This window comes from Nannobrachium achirus (genome assembly GCF_963921795.1).
Source record: "Nannobrachium achirus genome assembly, chromosome: 20".
Lineage (NCBI taxonomy): Eukaryota > Metazoa > Chordata > Actinopteri > Myctophiformes > Myctophidae > Nannobrachium > Nannobrachium achirus.
Window position 1 is genome coordinate 30,541,504 of NC_137827.1, and position 6,539 is coordinate 30,548,042.

Genomic DNA, 6,539 nt, shown 5'->3' on the forward strand with positions numbered 1-6,539 from the left:
ATTTGGGATCAATATAAGTAGGACAATGTCAAGCCTATATGTTATTTAGTGCGGAGTTGTCCTTCAACCAGTCCAACTTTCTTGCAAAGCTTGCAAATTGCCAGGGATTCCCTGCAGAAGATTTTAGTTGGTCTAAAAATATCGGGTGAACAAATTTGTCTTCCTTTGTCTTTGTGCTTGTTTGCATTTAAAAGTATTGGTTCTGGCACCATTTAGGTTTTAAAAGTACCGGTTTAACACCTGACATTAATCATATCTCTAATGATGCAAAGAAAGTGGTCATCTTTTATCACACGCACGCACACACGCACGCACACACACAGATTAAAACTAAGACACCCTCATGATGAACTGATGAGGACACATTACTTTGAACTTATCCTGATACCTTACATGCATGCCCCCCCCCCCCTCCCCTCCTCCAGCTCTGTTATCTGAGATTAGTGATATACGCAAAGTCAATCCTGCGTGGCTGAGACTAGATAACAGTCTGTGAGGGTTGTGAGGAGGCAAAAATACGCCCCTCTTGACTCTCCTTGCTCTGCCACAAACCGCTGTTATCCCTCTCTGTTGTTATTAGAGCATTGCTTTTCAAAGTGGCGGCCGCCAGGGTGAAAATGGAAGGGAGAAATGGAACAAAATCAAATAAATAAACAATCAAACAATCAAATATACAGCACATAATTAGATGTGAAAGTTTGGGAACTACTGTATTTGAACACTGTAGATTGTGCAATGATGTCTGCTCTTTGGACCCTCCAAAACACACATAGGAGGCATATGGGTATCACATATCACTATCAGATATCATCACTATATATTTCTTCCTGAGTCTGAAGTCAGCATTAAGCAAAGCCACTCAAGGAAACTTTGGGATGTGAGTCTTATCTGCTGCTTGGACCACTGTCCTCTAGTGCAAAAGCAGAAGCAGCACACAGCCTGTAACCTTTTAAAGAAGGGATCTGAACCTATATACTACTATATCATTTGGAGTTGTACAAGTGATTTTTGACGTGTCGAGCTACAGCCCCCTTAACAAGAGATGGAACGGTATGCTTTGTGGAGCAGTGGGTTTACAAAGTACATCTGCTTTCTTTGTTTAGAGAGAAATGTTCTCTCTCTTCTTGTTCTTCCGCTATAAATCAGAGACCACAATGGCACAGTGAATAAAAGTCAGGGACGGCACAGTTCTGCTGTAACATTACATCTCAACAGCCACAGTGCTGTCTGTGTTAGCCCTGTATATATTTATTCATGTCTACTCCTTGTCAGTCAGCCTGTCTGGTCTATCCGTCATTTAAAACATCTTTATACTTCAGGCGGTCTGCATGCTTGTTTGTCTTCTTTATGATTGTGTGTGTGTGTGTGTGTGTGTGTGTGTGTGTGTGTGTGTGTGTGTGTGTGTGTGTGTGTGTGTGTGTGTGTGTGTGTGTGTGTGTGTGTGTGTGTGTGTGGGGCGGGGGGGAGGGGGGGGCACAAATGTCATCAAATTGAACAGTTTCCACTTACAGCTGAACAGACACTGAGCCTTGTTGCCTTGTCAGTCATATGCATAGCCTGTCATTACACTGGCACTATCACTTTATGTATAAAATGACAGTCTAGGCATTAAGCAGACACTCTTACCCAGAGTGACTTACAGCCAGAGCCGTTTCTGGGCCCATGGGGGCCCTAAGCGTGATTCTGCTATGAGGCCTTCCTGCGGGCGCGAGCGTAGCGAGCGCCCGCGAAAAAATAATAGGCCTAATATTTTTTATCATTTTTTAATCCATTTTATAATGGAAATATATATATATATAAAATATATATATATAAATGAATAAATAAAAAACGACAACAACAGGCAACGTATTTTTGCTATGTTTGAAAAATAATAGGCCTAATATTTTTTATAATTTTTTAATCCATTTTATAATGGAAATATATATATATAAATACAAATATATATATAAATGAATAAATAAAAAACGACAACAACAGGCAACGTATTTTTGCTATGTTTGATTTGTTCTTTTCTTATTTAAATAAAACAAGAATCGACACACAGTCAATTTAAAATCTGGTGTATTGGTGTGTTGAAGTTAGTGTTGGTGTTCTTTCTCATGTATATTTCATAATATTCTAACTTACTGTAGGCTATATGTCTAGGGATGGCCAAATGGAGATTTTTTCTTAACCGATAACCGTCAGGCCTTATCAGTTAATTAACCGTTAACCGTTAAGGAAATGTGTTCAAAAAAAAAAAAAAGGAAAATAGGCCTACACACGTTTTCCCCAAGTGCTATATTTACACATTAAAAACCATAACACTGGGATTAACAAGAATACAAATGTTTTCTAAAAGAAATGTGTTTTTGCAAAGAAACGGATTGAAATGATAAGTCTGTAATGTGACGCGCTGGTCGCCAGGCACGTGCGCACATACAGCAAAAGGGGCTTGAGCCCTTAACTTTTATCCGTATGAAAAGGCCCTTTTAGAAATGTCAGCCCATGCCTCTCTAAAATTCTGTGCACTCCCTGGACCCTGGCTATTGCCTAACAAAACCAGCATGAGACGCATGTAGCCGCATGTAGCAATAACTTCCAATCGTATGACTTTTGGAATCGTTGAATCGGCTAAACGTGATGTCCATTTCATTCATTTACTTCTCTCACGCCCGTGTTTTGTGTGTGCTGATGCAGCGATCATTGAATTTGCGACTCTGAGCTTTGTTATTTTCGCATAGCCTACTATGTAACCAAGACGACTTTAGCGTTCCTCACGTCATCAATGTAACATTAGAAAGTTGTGTTTTAAGCTCTTCTTAAACAGGATTCAATGTGACGACGCGGGTCTGTTTTGTAAAATCCAATCGACGAGGGAGCATGTTTCCTGATGAACAAGTCAGCGTGTACAGCCAAATCAAGCACGCAGCGGCAGACTCGCAGTTGTATAAATGCATGTATGTTACACAGATATTGGTGTCCAGAAATGTGTGACCACAGGGCCTGACCATAGAGTTCTAGGGCCTGACCTGTGAAGTGTGAAGGAATGGTGCTCCCTGCTGGACAAAATATTTCATTACACCAGTCTAGGATTCCATAGCCGGGAGGAGCGGGAAAGTCCCCTGCTATTGGCCCTAATGCAGTACCCCCCATCCCATCGTTTGGAGGGCCGCTTCCAATCATGAAACTAGCTCGGTTACCATGTGACATTGGACAGCCAATCGGCAAATAGGTCGCCTAGGTCGCCTGAATGTCTCGCCAGAAAATTATCTCTTTAATGATCTGGTTTACACCAGATAAAAATGAAAACTTCCCCATGGGGTGCTGGAACACCTGCAGCACCCCTAGTTCCCACGCACTGGCAGAGTCCTGCACAGTGGCCACTGTGCCAAATTCACTTTCACTTTCAGCGGTGTGGATGCTCGGAAGCAAAGAAAGTCACCACAGTTTGATTTGATCATTCCTTAGTCAATTATGAAGGGATTTCAAAAATTAAAACGTCTCCATATTGCTTGGGAAGTCTACTTCGCCTTTGCGATTCGCTAATCGCGGGATTTCGCATCGCGATTTCGGTTTGAAAACGATTAACCATGCAGCAGTAGTTCTTTTCTGCTGAGGAGGGGGCGGTGGGGGGCCTTTTTGGTCGGCGGGGCCCTACGCAGCATGCGTAGTCTGCGTGTACGGTCCGCCGCCGCTGCTTACAGCAAGATAAACACATACATCAAATGCAGAGTCAGACACACAGTGTAGTGCCTCAGTAAACTAGGATCACGAGTAAACCAAGAACCTATAGCATCAGTCTAAACAATAATACTATCAAAAGATATGTAAATTGAAACTATAGGATAACAGGTAAAAACCTGCTGTCTAAATGTGTACACTGTGGTAAAAAAGGAGCAAAGTAACAAAAACATGAGAACAAACAAATGACCAAGGTAAGTCTCCATGGTCGCCATAACTACAGGATAAGGTGGTCTGAAGAGGTTTTCAGATTATGGCAGACAATTGGGAGTGAGTGAGTCTGCAGTTCTAACTACCAATGAGGACAGAGCTTGTTCCACAATTTGGGAACCAGGAGGGAGACGAGTTTGGGACGAGTGGAGAGTTGTCCCGGATGTTTTAAGGAAGGTTCAGACAGCTGCCCTGTGTTAGCTGATCTGAGTAAGCGGGAGAGAGGTGGATCGGGCTTTGCAGGTATGGGGTGACTTTCGTTTTCTTGTAGGCCAACGTCAGTGATTTGTACTCAGCAACTGGGAGCCAATAGAGGGAGTGGAGAAGATTCTTTAGAACATTTGGGCTGGTGGCATACGAAGCGTGCTGCAGCATTCTGGGTCATTTGCAGGAGTGCACGTGTCGTGAGGCCAGTAGGGAAAGAGTTAAAGTAGTCACATTTTGATATGACTGAGGCCTGGATAAGGAGTAGTACTACTGGGCAGACTTCTCACTTTCTGGGTGAGTGTAAACCTACAGGATTGAGACTGATGCAATATGTGCTGGCTGTCCAGAACAACACCAAGGTGAGATTCTGCATGGCATGGGGCAGGACTCACCTGGGAAGAATATTAGCTTGGTCTTGTCTGCGTTCAGCTTGAGGTGGTGAGAAGACATCCACTGTGAGATGTCAGCCAGACATGTAGCAATGCGCCCTTCCACCTGAGTGGCGGAGTGGTCATCTCTGCTCACAAGCTATCCCCCATAGCTTGTGAGCAGAGATGACAGAGCCAAAATTGTACATGGAGAAAAGGAGGGGGTCAAGTACAGATCCGACCCCGGTAGGGTGTGGAGCGACGAAGGCAAACCTTTCCAAGAAACCTGGTACTGTCAAGGTCATGTCGGTCAGGTAGTATGAATACACTCCTTTCCCACATTTTACATATTTGTGGCTATATTTCCTTGCACAACCGTCTGATGTACTCAGACTTTCTTTTTTTTGTACACGTTAAAGGTCTCATGAGTCATGACATGTTGTTTTTACTGAACATAATCTCTTTATAGTCTTTATAATGGTCCTTCAAATGAGTATTAAAAGGTTTTAACTGAAAGATTATAGCGTTTTGCCTGCAGGTTTTGCATACGCTGTTGAGGGATTTCGCCTGTCAATCATCACCTCTGCTCTTAAAAAGTAGAATTTTGATGTCATGAGACCTTTACGTTTATAAATGACTTGATGGTGTTCTGTTTTGATGTTTGATATTTATTTTCCATTTAAACATATTGTGTAACTGCAATCTGACGGTATAGCTTAGTACAAACAAAAGACAATTTCACACAGTCTTTTACATTTTGTAAAGACTGCTGTTCTCTTCTGAGAAGGCACTTAGTTCAAGTTCACCCCAGAATAGGGATGCTTTAAAGGCTCAGGTGGTTAAGACCATACAGCATCAATAAATTCACAGCATCTGCATATAATTATTGTGTATGAACATAGACATTTTCCTCCATTTATCTCACTCTGAGAGTAGATTTTCATACAGTACTGAAATTAATCAATGGAATAAATTGGTGTGTGTATACAGTATTTTTTATTCTTGCTATGCATTAGCCAGAATATTAAAGGCTTTTAAATCTTTCCACAAGAGTGCCATGGTCTCTTCCCTTTTTTGCAAACCAGCATAAAGTTGAATTCAACCAACACATTTGGTGCATTATGCAAATTTCAGATAATACAACTGATTGGAAACTTCGCCATGTCGTACTGCGCATTCTATCCGTAAGAAATGTTTTGGATCTGACTTTACGCCCATCAACGGTGTGAATGCACCATAAGGGTGCACTCACATGTATGTACGACTGAAACAGTCAGGTCCCATTCACATCCATTCTATGCGAACGAGGAAGTAGAGCCTCCGGCTGCCATTGCCATTCCATTGTCGTGTCACGTGCCATCGTGTGGAGTTCAAATTTGTTGAGCCTTTACACATCTAACACCCCGACATGCGCTGGCCACTCCCCTGCCATTGTGCAAGTGGGATATACCCGGAATCATCCATCCCCACACGTACAGTCCCTGAAGCTGTCCCTGAAGACAGTACTTTACATCTGTTCTCCCCTGTAGCGGTTTCTACTTCTTTCTACTACTGTACAATAAAGCCCTAGTTAACCAAAGACTCCATTGTTGTCTGTCCACCACCATTGAGCCTGTTACATTTCTTTGTATAGTTTCTTCTTGCATCTATATAATACAACCAAATCAGGCCAAACCCACACAGACACATGTACACTACACTATGCACGCACACACATGCACACACATACAGTACAGTCTGTTGTAAGAGACCCACCCTGCAGCCTGATCTTGTTAGCAGTGCGGTGGAGAGCGCAGCCACACCTCAGAAGAAATGAAAGAAAAGATGGAAGGGAGGGAGAGAGAGAGAGAGAGAGCGAGAGAGAGGGAGAGAGAGAGAGAGAGGGGAGTGCTCCGAGTCCGACCTTTCTCCTCTCTCACGTTATCCCGAGGCGGAGGACGGAGGAGGTTCTGGGGCTGGTTAACTCGCCTGCTGCCTGGGCCCTGACGCCATCCCCCCATCACTGTCACGACAGCCACACAGCCAAAT